Source organism: Mustela putorius, unplaced genomic scaffold, assembly GCF_011764305.1.
Source record: "Mustela putorius furo isolate JIRA1106 unplaced genomic scaffold, ASM1176430v1.1 tig00000129_pilon_pilon_pilon, whole genome shotgun sequence".
NCBI classification, from domain to species: domain Eukaryota; kingdom Metazoa; phylum Chordata; class Mammalia; order Carnivora; family Mustelidae; genus Mustela; species Mustela putorius.
The window spans coordinates 40,292,082-40,315,843 of record NW_025421290.1 but is presented as its reverse complement, the minus strand read 5'-3'; the positions used below and the strand labels follow the sequence as shown (position 1 = coordinate 40,315,843).

General features: G+C 51.6%; 1 protein-coding gene across 5 annotated transcripts in view; it reads right to left on the bottom strand.

Moving 5' to 3' along the window:
* Positions 1-23,762, bottom strand: part of DPF3 (double PHD fingers 3) — a 288,449-nt gene that overhangs the window by 156,481 nt on the left and 108,206 nt on the right. The window contains exon 1 of one of the 5 annotated variants that reach the window (XM_045072820.1): positions 8,155-8,283. The exons of the other annotated variants lie outside the window; for them this stretch is intronic. The gene's annotated coding sequence lies outside the window, so the exon portion shown is untranslated. Of the gene's footprint in view, positions 1-8,154; positions 8,284-23,762 lie in introns of those variants that run through there. 5 annotated transcript variants of the gene reach the window in all.

Sequence of the window (23,762 nt, the reverse complement as noted above, 5' to 3'; positions counted from 1 at the left end):
ACCGCACACAGCCACCAGACTTTGCACTAAAACCACACAGGTGCTCCAGTGACCCTGTAAGCCTGGCCTTTTTCCTGACTTATCCCCCGCCGTCAGCACAGAGCCCAGCACACCGATGAACTGCATTCAACGACAACTCCTACACATACAGTAGGTGCTTCCACATGGACAGTCTTCAGTTTGTTGCACGTATAGGTTATAGATTGGTGATTTAGACTGCATGGAGGCCTAGTCACAACTTGTCAAAAAAAAAAAAAAATTCGAGAAAATGCCTGCAACCACTCCCGTTCAGTCCTCAACACCCGGCTCCTGGGTTACTGCAGCAGTCCCCTGACTGTAATCACGACAGCTCTTCTACCCATCCTGACAAAAAGAAATCTCCCTGGAGCCCAGTTTTTAGTCTTTCACGCCTCAGGATGGAAGCCAAATGGCTCCCACTGGTGCCCAATTTCCTCTGGAGGCTGACAGCGCCCTTGGAGAGCCAAGGGATCGGGGTGGAACAGAAAGAACAGAGACGTGGGATCAGGCAGATCTGAGCCCAGCAACAAGGCTGACTAGTTACACAACCCCCCAGGGCCAGATACTTACCCTCCCCAAGCCACAGCTCTGCTTCCCGGGACCCCTACTTCAGGTCTGTGAGAGAATTAAATGACAAGGAACCTCTGGCTCACAGAGGAAATCCCTTTCATCAACAGTGGCTCCTTTCTCCTCCCCTCAGAGAGGAGCATTTCTGGCCATCTGTGGCACGCCATCTGCTTCAGCTAGTTGACCCCCTCCGCGCAACACACACCCCACACCCCACACCCCACACTCACTGACGCAGTGTCTTTGAGGCCGGGGGACGTCAACCCAAACATCTGTCCCAAGACCTGAGGCGGCAGGGTGGCTGAGGTCAAGCGTAAGACATCAAGGAGAGCTGAAGAGCTGTTGCATGATCAGGAGTTCAAAGCCTGCCTGAATACAGAACCAGCCCCTGGCTTGTCTGAGGCTCTATCCCCACGCCCAACACAGAGCTTGCCATGTTGGGTTGAACAATGAATGAATGAATGAATGAATGAATGAATGAATCTTCATCTGACCTTCCTGCATAGATGAATCAGACAGTCCTACCCCTGGACCCCAACCATATATGTTATCCAGGTTCTTCTTCCCACCTGAAACTCTTGCCTCTTGCCCCCGGCCTGGCTAATCTTAACCTGTTTAAGGGCTGGCTGAAAGCCTGCCTCTTCCCGGACACCTCTGCAGCTACCCCTGCCCATAAGTGTTTTCTCTCTGCCCTCTCAGAGCTCCCTGATTGTCTCAGTTGTGTTTGGCCAGTCTCTACCATCCTCCTTCTCTCTCCCCACCCAACTAGAACTGAGGGATCCTGAAGACAGGAACTAAGAGCTCTATATTTCCATGTTACCCTACCAACCCCAGTGCTGGGATATAGAAGCACGTGATAAATACTGATTACGTGATTGCAACGTCAGGCCATCCTAATGGAAGCTTCCCAGCCGAGATGCTTGGGATGATGTCTCCCCACATGCAGATGAGGTAACCCTGAAGTCATCCAGCTTTTCCAGAGTGCAAGCTTGGCTGATTGAAAACGGATGTCCTGCAAGCTCCCATCTCCCTGAATGCTCTCTAGCATCTTAAAGAAATCCCTTCAGCTCTCAAGATTTTCATTTCTCCATCTACAAAATTCATGGCACTCTGCAAGACACAGAATGCATATTCCCCCTTCTCTGAACTTTTTGAGAAGCTCCCTGAATACCGTGCTGTCATCAGACCACTTTGGGGCAGGGGGGACTAGCTCTTCCTCTGCTGATGCAGGAAATGCGCCTTCGGTGCTTATCCAGAACACCAACCCCCACTCTCCAGGAGAATGGTCTAGGGAGTAGCTCTCCAACTTTGGTTTGTGTCAGGATCGGTGAGGGCGGGGGAGGCTATGACATTCTGCTTCCGCTGGTCTGGCGTGTAATCCAGACATCTGGGTTTCTGACAGACCCCCCAGTGATTCTGAGACATAGGAGACTCACTGACCTAAGGATGGCTCCCCAACCTCCAAGGCAAGGGGAAGAACAAGAGGGCCTTGTGATGCTCTTTTGGCCACGTTCTCATGGCAGAGCAGGACAGCCCAGTTAACTGACTTTAACTCAGCTGGGTTTGTTCCTGAAATTTTTTTTTTCCTGGCAGCTGGCATGGACAAAGCAACACTAACCTATAGCAGACTAGTCCCACAGAAATCCTCACCCCTCACAAAACATCCAAGAGGCCGGCTGAATGCAAATTTATGGAGGAGATGGTGACTTTCTTTGAAGTCACTCTGGCAGTAACTCTGACCTTCATAACGTCACAGGAAAGGCACCTTGGGGAGAAGGGTATCGCCTTGCAAAAGCCAAGTCCGATGAAGAATCTGAACCTAAAACTCCCATCATGACTTAAATGCCATGCAGTCTGATGTTCAGGCCTGCTAGACCCAATAAATCCCTTTTCCAGCATCTACCCTGATGAAGACTTTTCAGGGACTTATTATGCAAAGCTGCCTAAGCAAGACGGAATTTATGTTGAACCTGGCCGTGATTTCTGAGCTGCCACTGGGCGTTCTGATGACATACGCAACTCAGGGTTGAAGTCAAGGGGCTGCCAAGGACAAGAGACTGGAGGCAGGAGGGAAAAAGGATGATTCCTTCCAGTAAATAATGGGGGGGGGGTCAGGAAAGGGGGATGCTCTAGGGAGGAAGAAGACTGTAGCTTTTCTGGTAGCCAAGGTTTGCCTTTTAAATGACATCCAGACGTGACAAAATAAATCTCTCTTCTGGAGCCTGAAGAATGTGTAGAATGCAACCAACTTTCAAAAGTGGGGGAAAAAAAAAAAAAGACTGCTTTATCTTAGGGTAACACATACCTAGAAAGAAAGAAAACACATACCCATCACAGAAACTTCATTGATTGAGGGAGGCTTTTTACTTTCCCCCGTTCCTAGATTGAGTCCTCTCTCATACCCCCAGAGAAGAGCCAGGCACCAGTATGTTGTCCCCTGGGTGTGCTTCTCCAGGAGAAGCGGACGATTGATTAGAGACAATTCTTGGACAAACATATCCTCAGACCCCCATCTTTGCGGCTAGAATACGAGGGCCTCAAGGCTACCCTCCCCGATACAGAGAATATTGGCCTGGCATTTAAAACACAGCCACAAAGAACACACCCTCTGTAGTCAATTCTCAACGCAGCAGTCCAAGTGATCTTTTTAAAATGGAAATCAGATCATGACATTCTCCTCCTTAAATCCCTCCAAAAGCTTTCGCTGCAATCAAAATAAAATTGAAACTCCTTCCCGTCGCTATGGGCTCCCACACTGTCCAGCCGCGCCCCTTTTCTACTTCTGCTTGTCCCTGCACCCGCCCTTGCCTGCTCAACTCCATCCTTACCGCGCTTCTCTCTGGCCTGCGAATATACCAAAATCATCCCACCTCAGGACCCTTGCATGCGCTACATTCCCTCTTCTTGGTACACAGATCCCCCAGGTCTTCCTTCTCATGGCTGGGCTCTTCTTGGAAGAGCCTAAGGCAGCCCACCCTACTCCACTCCTGCCCTAGTCCTGCTGTGTTCCATTCTACTCTAGCTTTTTCAGTATACTTACCACTACCAAACTTTTTCTGTTTTTTTTCTTTGCCTGCTGATTGTTTCTATATAATAAAATTATGAACTCCATGAGAGCCAGGTCTTTAGTTCTCTTGTCTACCACTCTCTGAACCCCTCACACGATTTGGCACAGAAGAAATTTCTCAACAGATAACACTGATCAAAGAAGAGAAAGACCCAGGCTACCTGCAAGAGACAGCTTGAAAGGTATGGGAGCCTGGCTTTCCAGAGGGCAAGGAAGTCATCGCTGGGGGGAGGCCCTCAGCACAGGGAATGAGAATGACACCACGGCCTTCTCCCTTCTGATCATCCTTGCCCACACAGTCATCAGTGGGTTAGGAGCCCATTCCACTGTCCATACATGAATCTGGCCCATGGCCCAACAATGCCACCCACATACTGCAAAACCTATAAAGAAGTGGGGCCAAGAGGATAAATGATGCCCTTCATGACATCAGCTCTTCTTTTCTATGCCCAAAAAGAACATTCCAGGCCTGCTACTGGCACTGTAAACTAGCAGTGTCGAAAGATGGTCCCCAGTGGGCCTACTCCGGTTTCCTGAAAGGACCTGTCTCTGAATTAACCTCCTCTGCATGTTCTTTCCCAGAGAGCTGATCCATGTCCTCTTCCGGAGCACTGAGACTATGGGTAGAGGCAGGGGCAGGAGCAGGATGGGGGTGGGGAAGCACGGCTTGACGGGAAATCAATGGGAACTTGAAGGTCATCCGGAGGGCGCTGTCTCCCCATCATGCACCTGCTGGGATGGGATTTGTGGTCCTGACCTCGCTTGGGGGCCTCTGCCCTCCTGTCAGAGTTGGTTAAAATCAGCCAGGAGAAGCAAACGCCCTGCAGACCAAATGATCTCCAGGCTGCCCTTCCAAGGGACATCAAGCCAAACAAAGAAGCACTGAGTCTCATTTAACCTGCCACAAGGTTGAGAGTCACCCCAATTTCTCGTGGCAGCCCTCTGAGAAAACTGCCTCAGGCCTGCTGTTTTTTGGAGGCACATGCTTGTAAACCTTTTAATAAGGACAGAACAAAGCCAGGTTGACCAAGAGGCTGGTCATATCACCAAACTTAAGCTCTCTGGTAGAAAAGATAGAAATACTCCGGGAAACTAAGAAGACCAAAACCAAAAGTTAAGTGCACCCTAGAAATACCTAAGTCTTCCTTCAGAACCTCTACATCGTGGTCTAAGAATAAAAGATACCAGAACCTCCAAACCACTGAAAGGAGGTCTATTTTTCTTGACAGCCCAATAACATAAGGGGGCTTGACTGTATTTAAAATCTGACCCTCCTTTCCTCGTAGACCTATTTCCCAAGTTTCCTCCCTCCGGTCTTTTCACCTCATCAAGAATCACTTGACAGACAGGTCAGCCCACATCTCCAATCCCAAAGTTGAAGATGAGTCAGATATAAAAATGAGGAAGAGACATCCTCAGCCTACTTACGGAAAGGTGACAAGATGGCGCTCACAAAAACTGTGGCCTGGCCGCCATTTTCTGAGCACTTACTGTGTGTACCAGGCACTGTTCTAAGTGCTCGACTGGATTATCTCATTTCCTCCTCACATCGCCCCATCTCATTATTTCCCCTGATTCCACAGATTAGGAAACTGAGGCACACAGAGTGCTCAGTGATTTGCCTCGATTGTCAAGTGGTGCTGTGAAGCGAGCAGCCCAGGCAGTGTCAGTCCAGAACCTTGTTCTTGGCCAGTACCAGCCCCTCACAGTACCAGCCCCTCACAGACGCACGATTGCCCCTCACCGAGAGCTGAGCCTCTGGAACTGGCATAAGCTGAACAGCGCTTCTTTTTTGGGGGTGTGCAGGCGCCAGGTTTCTCTAAGGGCATCACCAATTGGCTGGGCAATCTAAGCCATTTCTCTTTTTGTGCCTCAGTTTCCCAAACTGCCAAACAGTTCCAGAGATACTGTGAGTCACGGAGCATATCACAGAGCCACCTCTTAGCAACTCGAGAAGTAGGTTGGTTATGGAGCTGCCTGAAAAGATACCATCAGAGAAATACAAAACATTTTATGTGGTTTAGAAACTAAATCCATCCCAAAGGTGAGCAAGAGGTAATGGGCTTTCAGAGGCCCTGGGGCTCCCTGAACGTTGACTGAGGGGACAAAAAGGAAAAATGCCAGATTACCATAAGAATCCCAGGTGTTAGAGATTGTCTAATGCAAAGCACTTGTTGTCCTGCAAGGAAAACCGATCACTAGAGAGGGGAAGTAATTTCCTCTAGTCACACCAGGGCAGGGCTGAGATCAGATACTCCGTGCCCATGCTCCTCCTCCCGGGATTTCTCCACTGTTTACAGCAGGGGTCTGGGCCAAAGGGAGCCCCCACAATTTCCTATAAATAAAGTTTTATTGGAAAACAGCCATGAACATTCATTGACATATGGTCCAGTCACTGTCGTCCACCACGACGGCAGCTGAGGGGTTCCAACAGGGACTGCGTGGCCTGCAAAACCTTCTGGACCTTTAGAGAAAAAGTTTGCCAGCTCCTGGTTTATAACCTAAGTCTTGAATGATGAAAAGACTCTGCCCTTGGAATGAAAGAAAATAGCACAGGAGGCCTGAGAGTCACACAGTTCAAGCAGAGTGTTTTACAATTATCCCAGCTTGGCACAACTTAATAAAAACCCATAAATACCGCTAATAATAAGGAAAACAAGCACTAGCTCACCCTACCTATTTATTAATTATAGTTAACTACAGGATGCAAAACTCATTGCTGGAAATTCCTTTTTCTCTAGCCTCTCTCCAAAGCTCTTTTTCATTAGAAAGCGCTGTTGGCCGATGGGCAAAGCATGCTCCCTATGACTTGCAGAGGCCTCTCTCCTCCTGTGGAGTGAAAATGGGGCATTGAGATCATTGTCCCCTCCCTGGGGTGCTCCCTGCCCAACAGGAAGGTGCCCAAACCCTCCTTGGCCTCCCTTTCCCAGTCTCATTGTTAGGAACCACCAGGCACAGGAGAGGCTCATGTTCAGGCTTCTCCTGCCTGTGGGGCCTCCCTGCCTCCCCCATCCCCTTTCTGCTCTCCAGAATGTGATCAGAGGCTGCACTCGGCTCCCAGAGGCATCCCAGCCCTTGACTGTTGCAGCGAGGACATTCTGTCATGCCCCGGAGTGGAGGGATGGGGCTTGGCCCCTGAGAGGCCCAAGGGGGAATCAAGGTTGGACTTTGGGTCCAGGTCGAAGCTGGAATTTGGTGGATTTTTGTGGATCTTCGGCAAGTCTCTCAACGCCGCTGAGCCCCAGGCTCCCAAGTGTCAAGTGGAGAGAATCATCCTCGCCTACTCCAAACAATGGAACACGCACAGAGTCAGAACACAGGGGCGAGGGGAAGCGAGCCAGCCAGGCGGTGAGTCCAGTCTGACCGGGATTAGAACATCAGAGAACCGTGGAAGTTGGAAAGGCTTCTACTTAACAGCATTATCTCAGGCAGAGAGCTTTGACAGATAGGACCCATCTTGCACAGTACGGTCCCAGTTCTCATGATAAGGTCATTCCATTGATAAGCTGTTCGGCGTCAGAGAGAGGTAAGGGCCCCTCTGCCCTGAACGTGGTCGGTGGTGGCTATAAATGGGCTTCTAAGGAGGTCACGTCCGGTTTGGTCAAGACTTGGGGTACAGGTCTCGGACCAGAACAGAACTCAGGATGAGACAGGAAAGACTGCCTCCAGCGGTCCTATTCCTCCAGCTGACCCTCATCAGGCCTTCTGCTTGTTTTTATAGTTATGAAACAAATACCTAGAGAATGTGAGCCAAAGTGTGAGTTCCCCGAGAGGCCTACGGCTTGGAGAGAAGAGGGGCTTCCGAAAGTGCTAGGAGCAGGACAGGTACCAACAGGAGCCCACTGCCGGCTGCTGTGCTAATAAGCACCTGCTCGGCCTTCTCTTCAGCCCCGAGACCAGGTAGGGCCCTGGCCCTAATCAGATCCTGACTTTGACCCAACAGCCCCCGGTAAGTACATTTCGGAGGACCTGGACCCAGGGGAAGCTCAGGGCTTCCTTCTGCTCTTTGAAACTCTTCTCCGCAGGGGGCTGCTCCTTGTCCACCAATCCTGCTGAACTGCAGGGGTGCGGGTGGGCATGCTGTGTTCTGGGACCTCCATCATGAAGAAAGCCTAGACGCAAGCAGAAAGGAGGGCCCAGAAGAGCCTCCTTGAGCTGTAGGCTGAAGTCTGTAGGGGAGAAGGGCTGGACAGGCCGCTGATGAGAGGAAAGGCAACCAAGAAGGCAGAGGAGGGGGACAGAGGAGGTGGGAGACGGGAGTCAATATTTGCGGAGGGAGGCAGCCTCCCGCACATGCCCACAGCCATCAATATCTCTTCTGAGGACAGCTTATCTGGGGAATTTATGCTCTCTAATAATTACCTTGCAGAGGGTTCCACTTATCTTACCACAAGAATCTGCCGGTTGCCAGACACACAGGGTTCTGGTTAATTCCGTCCACACCGCCGCCCACCTCCACCTTGTCCCACCAGCTCCCCAGCTCCCATGCTCTAACCTCTCACCTCTGCTCTCTCTGGCCTGGGGGAAGTTGAGGGTAGAAGAGTCTCAGCACCTTCCATCAGATTTAGGGGCCCCTGGGGGTGAGGCAGGGGGTGGGGACTCTGCCTTGCTGACTCATAGGAGAGGAACGCTGGGCCCCAGCCTGGGGAAGGGCACTTGGCTACAAAAGGCTCCTTGAGAAGGGCAGAAGCCCTGATTTGATTATATTTGCTTTGCCTGATGCCGTCATATCTGGTCCGTAATTTCATCTTCTTGTCTCCACAACCCCCTGAAAGCCTTCCCTTCCCTCCTCCAGCCTTTTGATGATGCCCCCCTCCCCCCACCAGTGGGGCTGCTCATTCAATGATCAGCGTACACTGCCTTGCATGGCCAGTAGCCCCACGAACACATGTCTCAGAACCCGCTATGAGCTCCTTGCCGATGGCACCCTTGGCCCACCACTCTGGCACCAGCTCCACTCCTGAGCCTCAGCAGGGACGATACCACCAGGTCACCCTTACTGCAGGCCAGGTTCCAGAATGTTCTAAGTGCATGACAAAGAATAGGGCTTTCATCTTTGCAGCAACCCCATGCGAGAGCCTCTATTCCTCTTCCCCATGACACAGGTGAGAACACTATGACAGCTGCGGTCGTGGGCCTAAGGGCCACCTAAGGAGCAGCCAAGCCAGGAGTTGAACCAGGCGTTCCCATCTCCAAGTCTGGACTCTTTGACACTCGGCACTGTCTGGCAGTCAATGTCTGTTGAGCCACTGGGGCATTTTATACCGTATCTACGCACTTCTTTTGCCCTCCTGCTCTAAAACAGTAATTTCCGTTAAAGTAATCTCAATATCAGCGAACAGCTAAGGTCCTCGAGCACGTATGGGTGCTCTCCACTTAGTCCTGACGTCCCCCCTCCCCAGGGGCCGCTGCTATGACCAGCGGGGAGCTGCATCCCCCCAGCCACCTCTCTGTCCCGGAAACACCAGCCTTCCCCTCTTCCAGGCCTTGGCACCTGCTAGGTCCCCTCCAGGTCAAGGGGACACTCACTCCCCTCATCGTCACAGGGCAGTGGCCGCTGGGCCCTGGGCCCTGTGCTCATGCTCCCCTCCTTCCCCAAACTCCTTCTCTACAGCACTCACTCTTTCTCTACCCAACCTGGTTGGGTAAACCCTGGTTTCTGGTCTTTTGAGCACTTTGCCAGCTATCAAAAATTATCAAAAATTATTTTATTCATATTTACTTACTATCTGTCTTTCCACACTAGACACGTAAGCTCCCTGGGAGAAAGCCTGGCCTAGTTTGTTCACCTCAGCATTCAAACTAGGTACGTGGTGTGCAGGCGTTGGATAAATGATATCCCCACTGGGCCTCACACAATCCTTGCGGCCTGCTCGGAGGGGCGCTCTGTGTCGTGGAAAGCGGTTTCATGGAACCCTGTCTTCACCGGGTTCCAGTGTCTCCGGCTTCCTGCAGGGTACTCTAGTATTGCACTACACCCCGCTAGGAAGGAGGAAATACCATCTTTATTATTCTCACTTCATGGATGAGGAGACAGGCTTTGAGCGGTTCCACACAGAAGTAGGGTGAAACCAGTCCCCATTCTGCCTGCATCTCTGAGTCAGTGATACTAATCGTTGTGCACCAGGGCCTCTGGCCGGGTCCCCTGGGGAGCTCAACTCTCTTCACCCTTGTATCCCTAAATGTCCCCGGCCTTCCTTTTGCCCACGCCCTTGCTTCTCTGTGCCAACTCTCTTCCACTGGCCCTTCCAGGTTCTCTCTCCCCCGTTCCTCTCCCTGCTCCGGACCTCCGGGAGCATGTCCTACGTGGTCAGCCATCTGCCGTCTTCCCTCTGCCTCTGGCAGCGGGGCCAAGGGCGGATGCCGGCAGCCGGTGAGATGGAGGGAAAGAGAGCAAGATGGCGCATTTACCGCCCCTCCCCCCGCCACCTCCTTGCTGGGTCAGCTGAAGGTCACGGCTCCTGCCAGCCAGCCCTCTCCATATAACTACCCTCTCCCCTTGACCTAGCCCCCCGGGTACTGCACTATCTCAGTCAGACGTTTCCCTGCCCACACTTTTATAAATAGCCATCTTATTAAACACACCTCAGTTTATTGTGTTGGAATGTGCTGCTTTCTGCTGGAACCCTGGCTCTCCAAATGCCACCTGGCCTCTCTGTCTCCTCCAGCCATGTCCCCATCATCACGGCCCCTGGCCCCCTGCCCTGTCCCCGGCCCCTGCAGCTGCCTCTGCCAGGCTCTCCTCCACTGCCTGGGGTGTTGAATCCCTCCAAGACCTATAAATAAATGTTGACTTGAAGGTTTGCCCTGGCAGCCTCCGCTCTTTGCCAAGGCCCACCAGCCTCTTTGCTAACCACTAAACATCGGGGAGAGAGGGGTGCGCCTGGCAGCCCCGTGAGGACCCAACAAGCTGTCTGCCTGTGACCAGCATGAACCCAGAGGTAATCAGGCCCAATGTGGGGTCTGCTTTGCTCGGATCAGGCTTGTCCTCCGCAGGGTGTTGGAGGACTTTATAGGTGATGGACCATCAGCTCAAGCAAAGCCAACGTCACAGCTTCGACCATCTTAGCACAGTCTGTCAAGCCACAGCTCAGTGGCAGGCCTCTACTCAAGCGCCATGGGCGTTCCTTCATCATTATATTAATAGATAAGGAAACTGAAGCTCACAGAAGACGTGGAATTCAACCGAAGCCACAGAGCAGCTGGGATTAGAGTACAGCTCAGCCCAAACCCGCAGACGTATTTTCCCACAGCCACGCTGCCTGACAGCCAGCCCTGTCCTTCCGCAGGAGGGCCACACGCTCCCACCCACGCAGGCGGTTCAGAGACACTGGCCACCTGTGACAGCGAGAGGGGCAGGTGGCGGGGGGAATGGGCTCGGGGGAAGAGTGTGGCATGCTCCATGCCGCGTGGAGTCCCTCTGTCCACGGGCCGTGGCACCACTTGGCCACGGCAGGCACGGCCCAGCCAGGGGCACTGGGACCTGCCCCCACAGCATCTTCCCCCAGAGCCAGCAGGGAGCCATGTGCTTGTCCTTGGGCACACACCAGCATGTCAACAAGACAAGCCCGCAGCCCTGGGCCCTCCCGCCCTCACTGGGGACAGTCACAAGGAAACTCTGAAGGGCAGGCCAGAGGGACCAGGCGGCAACAAAAAGGGAGGAAGGCTTCCTGCTCCGGGACCTGGGGCGCAACTGTGCTTCCTCCAGTCCTCCCCGCAGCCAAAATTTATGTTCACCTTAACATAATTCAAGGACTAAAGGGTTTTGTTTTGTCTTTTTTAGAAGGCAATGGCCAAAGGGAAAAAAAAAAAAAACCTGCCCACATTTCTAGTGTTAGGATTGTTCTCGAAGGCAAACATCCTCACTCGTGAGGACACACACATACCAGTTCTGGCCCCACAGACCCGCCCATAGCCCTGACCTCAGCACTGGCTCTCCCAGGCTCCCAGAGAAGCCAGCTCTGCAGAACCTCCCAACCTCGGGCCACGGGACTGCTGGCCGGCTCCCGCGCCCCAGAGGAACAAAGCCTGCCAGGACCCAGCAGCAGTGACACCTGCTTCTGCAGCCGGTCCCACCCCCAACAAGCTCGGCGGGGTGGGGGGAGGGGGCAGTAGGTGGAGGGCCGTGGCCCTGTCTGATGCGTCCTGACAGGACAAGGTCCAATTAGCCGAGGCCGTTTCCAGTGACCCAGCATGAGAGGGGGCCCAAATCTCCAGAGCTGTCCTGAACGTCCTCTCCCCCAGCGCCCCCGAATCTCCCATCACGGATGTGACGTCTCTAGGTGAATGGCTCCCACAGCACTGGAGAGACTGGAAAACATCCAAAACACAGAGAGTGTGCTTCTAAATAAAACAAAGACAAAAACAAAACAATACTGAAATGCAAAACTGAGCTCCGTCTGAAAATCTGTGCCCTCGCGGACTTGGAGTAGCCTGGGTCCAGTCAAAACTGCTCTGTCCCTCCCATTAGACACCAAAATCTGAATCTCCCTAAAGTAGGAGGACGGTGAACGCAGGTAGACCCAATTAATATATGGAGAAACTGAGAGCAAAGAAGGAAAATCCATAGGATTTCCTTGCTCTGACCACTGCTGCAGATGAACTAGTAACTTGAGAGAGATTTGAAGAAGGAAACCAAAAGCCTCAGACGGCAGCCACAAGGCCATTTAACGAAGCAGCAGCAGCCCGTCTGAACTAGCCCGGCGAAGACCACTAAGGCTGACAAGACATTCCTGGGGATGACAGGAGTGGGAGACAGCTGGGGTCACTTGTCTTCTATTCATTATATAACACAAGGCTCATCAGTGGTAAATTCTCCTCTCGCTCACAAAAGCAAGACACAAAAGAAAGCAAAAGGGAAGAAGCAGCCACACAGGCTGTCATATATTAGGGACATTGGTCATTTCTAGATGGGCAAAGGCCGTAGGGGTCCCCTGCAGCTTCATACCAAGTTTATGTCCATCACCACTGCCCCCTCCCCATCTCTCTCATCCATATTCAGTGAGGAAGAAAGGAAGTTAACAAGCCTACACCCGACATCCCCCTTGATCACCAGCTGGGCCATTTGGAGCATCCCAAGATGGGGGGTGTGGGAAGACCCAGGGGGAAGGGAGATCTCCAGAGATCACCATCCCTGCCTCCTGCTCGGCGCCTGGGGCTCCGCTGGATAGAAGACGCCGACAAATTCAACAAGAATTTAGCTGGGCCTCCCCATGAGTCTTGATGGGAGATGCTAAGTAAGATAGCCAGGCCCGCGCTATCTTTGCACCTGCAGGAATAAATTCCTTGCTGTCCAGCTGGGTTTTCCAGCAGCCCCTCAGTCTACCTGCTGCCTCTGGATGGGGTTCAAAAAAAATGCTCCTGGCCTAAGTGGCCATCATTCATTCATTCAACCAGTAAGCGCTTAAGCAGTACCTAGGCCGTGCTCTAGCACACGTGTGAGAGGGGGCCCACCATTCAAGTGAGCGGCAAGGGTGCCGGGTTTGAGTCCTGGCTCCTCGTTTACTGGCTGTCTGACCCCCTGACCTCCTGATCTTCCCTTTCCCCATCTGTAAAGGGGGAAGACTGTAGCATCCTCCTCCTCGGATCACTGAGAACCAATGATAGAAACTCACCAGGAGTGATTGCTAAATATTAGCTGCTGTTACTCTGACGTGGGGTCCCACCTGCGACTCGCCGCCATCATCAGTAGTAGGAAAAGCTCGTGAGTTAACTCCCAGACAGTATCATCTGTTCCACTGGCTTCTCTGTCCACACAGATGAGCATTAGCAGAATGTATTAAAAAATAAAACAGCTCCATGCCATTGGCTCGTCTTGCCCCCCACCACCAGTCAGCTGTCTAGACAGGAGGTTCAGTGGTCAGAAGCACAACCACAGTGCATGAATGGTTCAGTACAAAAACACCCCCACCCGCAAAAACCCAACTCTAGTATATACCCTCCCGGTGGTGGGTGGAGAGCACCTATCCCCTTTGATTAAAGGGCACTGGGACCCAAAGGAAGAGGAGCTTAGTTGGCTGCAACTTTAGAATATCCAGCAGGACCGGTGGAAAGGCGGCATGTTGGTGTCCTATTGCTGCTGTAACAAATTCCCACAAACATAATGGCTTTAAACAACCCAAAATCATTATCTTACAATTCTATGGGTCAGAAGTCAGAAATGAGTTGCAAAGGGCTGAAATCAAGGTCAAGGCAGGCTGCTTTGCTTCTGGAAGCTCTTGAGGAGAGTGTGTCTCCTTGCCTTTTCCAGGTTCAGGAGGATGCCTGCGGTCATCACTTTGTGGCTCCCTTCCTCCCACTGTCACATCGCTGGCCCAGACCCCACCTGCCTCCCTCATATAGGGACCCCTGTGATGACATTGGACCCACCCACGTAATCCAGGAGAATCTCCCCCTCTCAAAAGCTTTAATTTAATCACATCTGCAAAGTCCCCTGTACCTTATAAGGGAACCTTTTTACAGATTCCAGGGATTAGGACACAGACCTCCTTGTGGGGCCTCTATTCTGTCTAGAAAGGTATGTTCTGCTACAAAATGCACTTGAGAACTGTTACAGCGACAGTGAGGGACTGTAGTAGGAAATAAGGTTGTGCCCTGAGCTCAAGAATACTGAAAACATCCTACTTTGCAGCAAAAAATCCACCTAAGTATAAAGTGTGTGGTACCTAAGAGACATGTCTGTGTGAGTGTCTGTTTCCCCCAACTGAAGTACTTATTTTGAAGAGTCCTTGTATCATGAGGAATAAAAGGGAAAAAATGCACCCGGAAGCCTTCACTCCATGCCAGGGACACAGTTGGTGCTCAGGAAAAGCAACTAACGAGCTGCCCACTAGTTCTATTAGCCCATTGTTTTGGTTCTATCAGGCCCAGTGATTAAATAAACCAGCTTGACATGAGCTAGTTGTCAGTCAGCAAATACCACCAAAGCCCTGTCAGGTTCTGGGAATCAGAAGGGCTATTCAGCCCAATGCAGAGCCCCCTACCCCCAGAGGCACCCAAAGTTCTGGATTTGTGATCAGAATTTCCTAGATCAGACATGGTCTGGATCTGAGTTTACTTTCTGCAGAAAGAAGACAAGTGGGAGACCCCAGCAATCTTCCACAAGCCCATGCTCCATTCCCCTATGTGCCTTTCTCCTGCAAACAATGGTGCTATTTTAAATTGTATTGTGATCACGTGGGGCTACGTGCCGCAGTCAGCAGTTCCCAACAGGAATCTTTCCACCCTCCCATTTCGCAGAGGGGCAAACTGAGGCAGGCACCAAAGGAACAAGGATTTTATCTTATAACAACACTGTGCACCATTTGCCTTCATCACTGAAAGGGAGAGTTTTAGAATTTGAAGCCCATCTCTCCTGCTAATTAGCTGTGTGACTACCGGAAAACCGCATAACTTATCTGAGCATCACTTTCTTTATCTGTGAAAGGAGACAGGAAAATCAGTTGCATGAATTAAATATCACATAAAACCTTGGCATGTTGATCTATGGAGCACTGACTAGGTCTCAGGCACTATGCTAAGCACTCTATGTATATTAATTCCTTTAGGTCTTATTATTGCCATTTTCCTAGAATGTAGGCCTCTGAAGGGCAGGGATTTTTTCTTACGTCTTCAGCTGCTAACTCAAATAGACTGTGAAATAAATGCAATCCACAAGCACTGTTGCTAAGAAAAAGAATGGAGAGATTCGTTGAGTCTGGAATCATTCCAGAAGGTTCTATAAAGGTGGAATCTGGAAGGTAAGGAGAATTGGAGAAAAGGACAACAGAGAGAGGGCAGATCTTCCCCACCGGGGTGAAGTGAGCTATTAAAGTGACAAGGACAAGAGAAGTAAGGCACATAGGAGATAGGTCTACACATGGTGCATAGATAGGAGACAGCAAAACTTAAGCCTCTTAAAAATAATCCCCTTCGTGGGGTCGCCTGGGTGGCTCCGTCTGTTGAGCATTTGCCTTCAGCTCAGGTCATCCTGGGACAGAGCCCTGCGTTGGGCTCTCTGTTCGGCGGGGAGTCTGCTTCTGCCTCTCCCTCTGCCTCCCCCACTCATGATCTCTCTCACTCTACTCTCTCTCATACTCAAATAAATAAATAAATTAAAAAAAAAAAAACTTTTTAAAAATGCTCTTAATTACCATGTCCACATCTGCGAGATACAGACATACCAAAAGAAAATGGCCCTTCCCTACCAACCTCACTGGGCTGTCGCAGCAAGTGAGATAGGGTATGAAGGTTCTTGGACGCTTTCCACGGTGAGTGATTCTACTCCCCCTAGAAGCAGAGTTTTATGTATTGATAGCTTCTAGTGTTTTTAGAAACACATCCTTTTATGATCTCCATGTACCATTTCTCCATCTTCCTATTAACTTTCTGCTCTCTGGGAACTATTTTCAACAGTAACAAATATCCAAGGTAGGAAACAGTTAAGATCATCCTTCATGGTGAGGAGAAAACTATTGCTCAACCCTGAGAGAGCTGGTATTTCTGGCACTAAGACCACTACACGTGACTGTGGTCAGACCTGATCTGCCTGATTTACTCTCTGGGACCAAAGTTCCAAAGGAGGACTCTGGGTCCCCACTCAGGCCACACCGGGGCCTGCCAGCTGCAGAGAATGAAGCTGGGCCCCCCTCTCCTCCAAGCGGCTTCTGCCCAGGGTGGAAGTCAGAGGGTCCAAATTGCAAGCATGGCTCTTCCACGGCCTCAGTTTTTGCCTTGGGCCAAGTCCTGGAATCTGTGCGGCCAAATCCCAGCCCGAGTCAACCCCACTCAGAGGGGGCCCTGGATCCTGGCAACTCCTCCCGCAATGGCAGAAGCTGGGTGGGAGTTCACGGAGCATTCTGAGCCCTTCGGCACCCCCTCGGGTTACTGTCCTTTCCCCAAATAACAGACACTTTGAAAGTCTCCGCTCTGGAGTAAACATTGGTTTCCACAGAGGCAAGCATCTCGGGGACGTGCGTAAGAGGCAGTGCAAGCCCACGCCTGGCCCACCTGGTCCTGTGCTTTCCTCCTCCTGTGCACCACGGGAACTGGACAGACGTCCAGCTGGGAGCTAGGACAGGAAGGGGAGCGGGGCAGCCCCAGTCATGCTCAGCGTCCTGGGTCTTGCTTTACAGGGCAAATGCAAGAGTCCAGTCCTTCCGCCAACCCGTCCCCCTGTGGGCGTCACAGGTATGTCTGCCTACGGAGCTGCCATCACAATACCCCCATTTTCCTCCAGGGAACCTCTCTCCCCCACCACCAGGTGACTGAAACCTGCAGCTTTAGAGACAGGCTTATGACCCAGGAGAAAACCACCTCTCCTGGCCTGACTGATTGGGTTCAAGGGTGAACACATGGTAGAAGACAGGCAAACTCAGGTCAACCCTCGAGCTTCTGTGGGAAAGAGGGGCTTTCTTTCTCTTCCTGTGGAAAAGCTGATTAACAGTGTTTACCTGAAGCTGTTGGGAGACATCCAAGAAGCAGCCCCGTCTGCAAAGACGCTGGTGTCAAGGAAAGCAGAACCAACAGGAAGGGGAGGTGGAGAGAGCTTGGATGACCTTGTTGAACACCCAGACCCAGGCCCAAGGGAAGGGCACGCACTCCTGAACTTTCAGTTATCTGAGCCCATACACACATTTGTGCCCCAGCAGTCTGAGTTGGGTTTCCTGCCATTCGCAACCTTAAGAAGCCCAAATTGATGCACATTCCAGAGTCTAATTTTACCAACAAATTCCCACACAAGGCTGAAGAAGCCAGGCCCGGCCCCACCCCAACACCTCTGGGCTACTCAAATGCTACCCAAATGCCTTTCATATAAAGATGGGTCACTGTGGTCATCAGGGGCCACCTATCAAGAGGCGGTCAGTTGGGGAAGGTTGTAGACGGCAGCTCAGTAAACTGTCCCGAGTCCCTACCACTCCTTCTTGTCTTCATCGGCTGCATTCTCCTCATTTACTTTACTCATCCGGTTCCTTGAAGTATATGTCAATGTATCGTCCCTTACACATGGATGGAGGAAAGGGTGGGTAGGTAGATGGATCCGTTGATCTATCAGTGGGTAAGCCGTGGACGGAGGAGTAGATGGGCAGACGGGCAGGGGGGTATGGATTGGTACATTGATCCTGCCTACAAACAGGCACAACAGAAACAATTAAACCTCGGGCTGCTGCCATCAGGGGACCATTTGATAATACGGGGGGAAGTAGCCACAGACTGACTTCTGCGCAGCTCGGCTCTCTCTCTGGGCAGTGCGCACGCGCCACAGGTGTTCTCCTCCCTCCCAACCCCAGGTGGTTGACACGAGGGGAAACCACTCCTGCACTCACAGGCCGCTCCCTCAGAAGAAACCCTGGCCTGGGGAGGTAGCCTCCCACCCGTCCCAGCACCCACGCGGACCCGGACACCAGCCACAGAAACAGAAGGAACTACAGAGAATGCAGGCACTGTTTTGGTGCCTGGACTTGGGGTAATCGTTGGCCGTGTCCACGAATGGATCCATGAGGCTCTTGCCTTGAGACAAGGATCTAAGGGGTCCAGGGTGACCAAGGAGGGGCACCAGGGGGCTCAGAGAACTGAGGAAAAAACCAAAAGTGACAATGGAGCTCAGAGCCAAGACAAGGCCCATGCCTTGGACACCTGGTTGGAGGCATCCGCACGACGTCAGGGAAGTAGCTGGTGATTCACAAAGAGCTGCACTGTGAGCTGTTCATTGTGGTTGTGTACGCCCACAGCTCAGGCCACTGCTCACCTCAGACGCTACATAGCGTCCACTCCACTGTGGAGCGTGTTCCCCCACCACTGTCTGTGAAGTCCTCACACAGCTCAGCGTCAAAGAATCCCTCTTAGCAACACTTAGACTCAGCGGCTCCAGGACGAGGCCTGTTTGTGCTGGCCATGTCACCCCAAACGTGAGGAACGAAACACAAAATGTGAGGGCTCTGCCCCTCGTCTGTCTTTACAGCCAGGAAATGAGTACACAGAACAGTGGGAGAAAACAGAGCTGCACACACGGACTCCCACGGGCATAGAAAAAAAGGTAGATACTGAGAGGTAAGAAGTACCAGCTTCCTCAGGAAACCAGCCTTCATGGTGGACAGCATCCCTGCCAGGCACCCACTAGCCAGATGACCCAGTCCCAGAGCAGAGGAAACACAAGTGTGGGATGAGTCATGGGATAGGGACTCCCGCCAAGGACCAAAGGACCAACAAATGTGAGTACCACCAGCAAGCAAGTGTTCCCTTGCCTGTTGCTAACAGGAACAGCTGGGTATGTGGGACAGTCACCAGCCTCCTGAACACTACAGAAGACTGACACATTGTCTCTACCCTCAACATGCTTCTATCTGACAGAGGCAACAAGACCCAGGAGCGTAGAGCAGAGGAAAACCGTGGATAACCTGGAGTCAATAGACCCGGTTCTCATCCTGCTCCATGACCTTGGACTTGAAGCCCACCATGGAGTTTTCTGGCTTCCAGATTCCCCGTCTGTTAAAGTGAGACCCCTCATGGCTCAAAAGTTGGGTGAGTTCCTGGTTGTCAGAGTAGCTGATCTTCCAGGGGCCACCCAGGGTTCAGATGCAATGCCTTGGGAGAGTCTGAACGTTCAGAATCCGCTCCTGGGAATGAGAGCAAAGATGCTGAGCCCTCAGCCTCTCAGGGCAGCACGCACCTCGAGGGACGTGGCCCCAAGCCCCCCAAGGCTGAGACACCCTTTCAAATGTCCCTGAATACATGTATTTTTAGCCCTGGGTGTTTGTTTTAACTTTCCAGGAGGAATGAATTTGGATTCCTGTAAAATATATACAAAGGGAATGCACCTGTTCATTTTGCGGGATGTATTTTCAGGTACAACTGGTGAGGAGCAAGGCTACAGACCTTTCTCTTGGCTCGTGTGAGGACTATGCCTCCATGGTCGTTTCTCCAAATACCACAAATGCCCAGGATCTTAAATCTCTCATTTCCTGACCTGTCTCAGTTTGATACCTGGTCAGAGGCTACTGTCACATTATCTTTCAGGACCTCGGGGCTCCAATGACCACATCCTGCTGTCATCACCCCCATGGAGGTGCAGGGTCCTGCCCACCGCCCACCTTCCCATCCACCCCACACAGTAAGATCACCAGATAAAATTGAGGAATCCCAGTTCATTTTGAGCGTTAGTTTACAGACATATATTTTTGTGTAATATTTGCCTTTCCAGGCAGCAAAACTGAGGCAGTTTCCTTCCAAGGATAGAAAAATTCTCTCCCTCTAGGCCTGTGGTCACAGAACCTCAGCCCAGGGGCCTTTGTGTCCCCTGGCCTCGCTGAAGTCTGCCTTTGCCTCTTTCTGGGTGAGTGGAGGCCTCGGCTTCCAAGGCTCACGGTAACACAGGTAGTTTCCATGTCAGTGGTGCTTGGTCAAAAAACTGCTAATGGCCAAAGTATAAAACATTTCTACCCAGAGCTTCCAGGCCCAGTACAAAAGGGGCTGGCGAGAGGGGAAATGGGGAAGGACATGTGAGATCCGTCCTGCCATAAAGGTCTGTGGGGGACACCTCCGTCTGAGAGATCGCACTTTTAAAAAAACTGGGCACCTGCATGGCTCAGTTGGTTGAGCTTCTGCCTGTGGCTCAGGTCATGATCTCAGGGTCCTGGGATGGAGTCCTACAGCTGGCGCCCTATTCAGCGAAGGCTGCTTCTCCCTCTCTCTCTCAAATAAATAAAATCTTTAAAAACAAAAGAGGGATGCATGGGTGGCTCAGTTGGTTAAGCATCTGCCTTCAGCTCAGGTCATGATCTCAGGGTCCTGGGATCGAGTCCCACATTGGGCTCTTTGCTCAGCGGGGAGCCTGCTTCTCCTTGTGCCTCTGTGTCTCTCTGTCTCTCATATAAGCAAATAAGTTTATATGAGCAAAATCTTTTAATTTAAAAAAAAAAAAGTGTCCCCTGGCAATGGCTGCCACATGGGCCATGAACTTCTAGTTTCTGGCTATAAGAGATAAGCCCAGCACGTCCCCCAGCTCTGGATTCTGTAACGGTCAAGCGGGTCTGACAAGAGCCGCAGAAATGGGCAGCTGGAGCGGAAGCGTCATGAGGCCAGAGCTGCTGACACGGCTGTCATCACCAAACAGCCACCATCTTGTCCACGGCCCGGCCTTCCAGCGGGCCCTCCATGAGCTTCTGTCGAATGCGTGAATGAATGTCTACGTTATCCACTATGTCCCAAAAAGTATCATGAGCTTTGTAGACCAAAGGGCCCTGAACAACTCAAATGAGAAACACAAACATGTCCAGTTGATAAGGGCCGGCCCGAATGACCTCCGAGGTCATCTGCCATACCACGAGCCCTTGGGCCTGTCCTCTTCGGGCAAGAAAAGGATTTCACTGAAAGAATGTAAAATGCTTTCTTCAACACCTCAGCTCAGCAGCCATCACTGAGGTCCTCAGACTGTGCCCAGCCCCGGGTGACGCCGCCAGAGGCAAGTGTGCAGACAAACCCAAACCAGGAACGTAAGGAGGAACAAGAGGGACACACAGCGAAGGGAATGGCGCCTAGGTGGGTAGGGACCCAAAGAAGGAACCCGAGAAATAATTTAAGATGCAGCGTGGCCATCCAGGACACACACACTCACACAAACACAAAGGTCCTCCTTCCAGATCCACACTGCACCCCTCCCAACCCTCCACCGTTCCGCAACAGTGCTTCTTTGTGGAGGAGAACAATGGGCACATTATGCCAACCTATAATTATCCTAGGAGAAGCGATAGTGAAGTCAAGGCATTACATGAACATTGGGATACTGGATACCATCCCACAACAACAACAACAACAAAACAACAACAATCCACAAAATCCCTAATTTAAATGAAGACTGAAAGCTGCCCGGAGCCAGTACCCTTTCACATTTCTATGAGGGTGGGATTTTTTTTTTTTCTTTTCACATGATTATTTAAGCACAAGGCCTTCTTTCACTGGAAATGGGAGAGTACTGGGGGCAGGGGTTAAGCAGTTGTATCTTTTTTTTTTTTTCAATAAGGGGGCAGAGAGTAAAGGAAGTGGAAGACACGAGACAGGGCCAAGGCCAGGCTGTGACCTGCAGGCTGCCCTCAAAGGTTTGAGTCCACTCAGTGAGTCCATCCCATTCATCGAGATTCCTTCCCGCCACGCCAGTGGAACCGGTGTCCAGGGACGTTGGTGTAGAATACACAGGAAAGACGGTGACCAAATAATCCATTTCTGTGAGTTCCCAACCCCCTGCCACTTCCGCCTTGTTCAGTCAGTAACTGTGTGTTCCATCCATGCCACACGTGAGGCACGGAGCCAGCCACTGAGGAAAGTAACAAAGATAGTGACGTTCCCCGCCGAGCCTCAGTTTCCTTAGATGCAGACCAAGAGACCTACCGGCCCTGGAGACACACATGCACGGAGGCGCACTCAGGCACACACTCACACTCACGCACGCTCACACGCACACTTCCAAACTCGAGGGGTGGCCCCACGCTGCCTGGCGTGGGCCACACTGACCAAGGCCATCTCCACAGGCTGTCACCGAGGAAGGAGAGAGCCTGCCGCTTCTAAAACAGAGGTGAAGGGGCACCTGGGTGGCTCAGTGGGTTAAGCCGCTGCCTTCGGCTCAGGTCATGATCTCAGGGTCCTAGGATCGAATCCCGTATCGGGCTCTCTGCTCACCGGGGAGCCTGCTTCCTCCTCTCTCTCTCTCTGCCTGCCTCTCTGCCTACTTGTGATCTCTCTCTGTCAAATAAATAAATAAAATCTTTAAAAATTAAAAAAATTTAAAAAAAATAAAACAGAGGTGAAGCCAGAACTCTCAGAGCGGAGGAGCAGAAGCCGCCTGCCAGGGGCACACGGGGTCATCTTTGCGTGTCCCGGTAAAAAGCTAGGGTGTGGAAAATCAATGTTTTCTTTTTCAAACACAACCCTAGTTTCTAAGCAAAGGTCTGTCTTCTCTCTCAAGGCGAGCCCTCCTCCTGAGCCACAGCCCCGTGCACTCTGCCTCTTCTGGACCTGGCCAGCGCTCCTTCCCTCAAAGGCCTCCCTTTCTTCCACCTCACACGCTAACTAGGGACTGCAGGAGATGCCATGAACTGTCCGAGGGCCCTCCTAGCAAGGATCCCACCTCACTCCTTCCATGTGTGGACAAGCTGTCCTCAAATGCGTAATATTCTCATCTGTCCATTCCCTGTAGAAGCCATTAACCAGGGGCACCTGCGTGGCTCACCGGTTAAGCATCTGACTCTTGATCTCAGCTTGGGGCGTGATCTCTGGGTTGTGAGATCAAGCCCCGCCCTGGACTGCATTGGGCTCCATGCTGAGCATGGAGGCTGCTTAGGATTCTCTCTCTCTCCCTCTCCCTCTGCCCCTTCTCCCACTCATGTGCTCTCTCACACTCTCTCTCTCTAAAATAAATAAATCTTTAAAAAAACAAACAAACAAAAAAGGAAACCCATTAACCATCCTTCCTCAGAAGCCATTATTTCATACTAACTAATTTCCTCCTTTTCTTGCCAAACCCAAAAGCCACTTCTCGGTCATCGTGTTGCTTGACCAACATCAACGGTATTAGCCATGGGTTCTTGGGAACTCTCAGAACCTTGATTCACCATCCTGTGCTGGGCGCTGGGATAAGGCAACGACAAGAGCCAGGTCTCACCTTCTGCTCATCTCTCCGCATCTACTACTGACATCAGCCAAAGGGCTTTAAGGGACTCAGAGCGCGCCCAACTCACCACCTGTTGTGATGACAGAGTCTAGTCCTGCACACTTTGGAAAAACATTTCACACTGTAATAATTTTTCTCCTGGGGGGGAAAAAAAAAGGAGCCTGTTCTTGCAACTGACCCGACTCTGGCAGTGTGGGGAACCTGTGATGGAAGTACCTTTAAGTGACTCTGGAAACGTGACATGATTTTGTGTGTCAGTCCTTCCCCGAGGGCTCAGCAACCTGGCCCCTCTCCCTGAGTGCTTTGCTGTGTGTCCCTTACCACAGAGGGAACGGCGCCCGTCTCTAAGCTGTGAGGGCCGGGAGGGCGTGGGATAGACTGGTCTCTCTTTCGTCCGCATAACTGCTCAGTGCTTAAATATTTGTTGAGATGCAGCAGGAGCAGGAAGAAACTCAGCATCAAATCTCACCT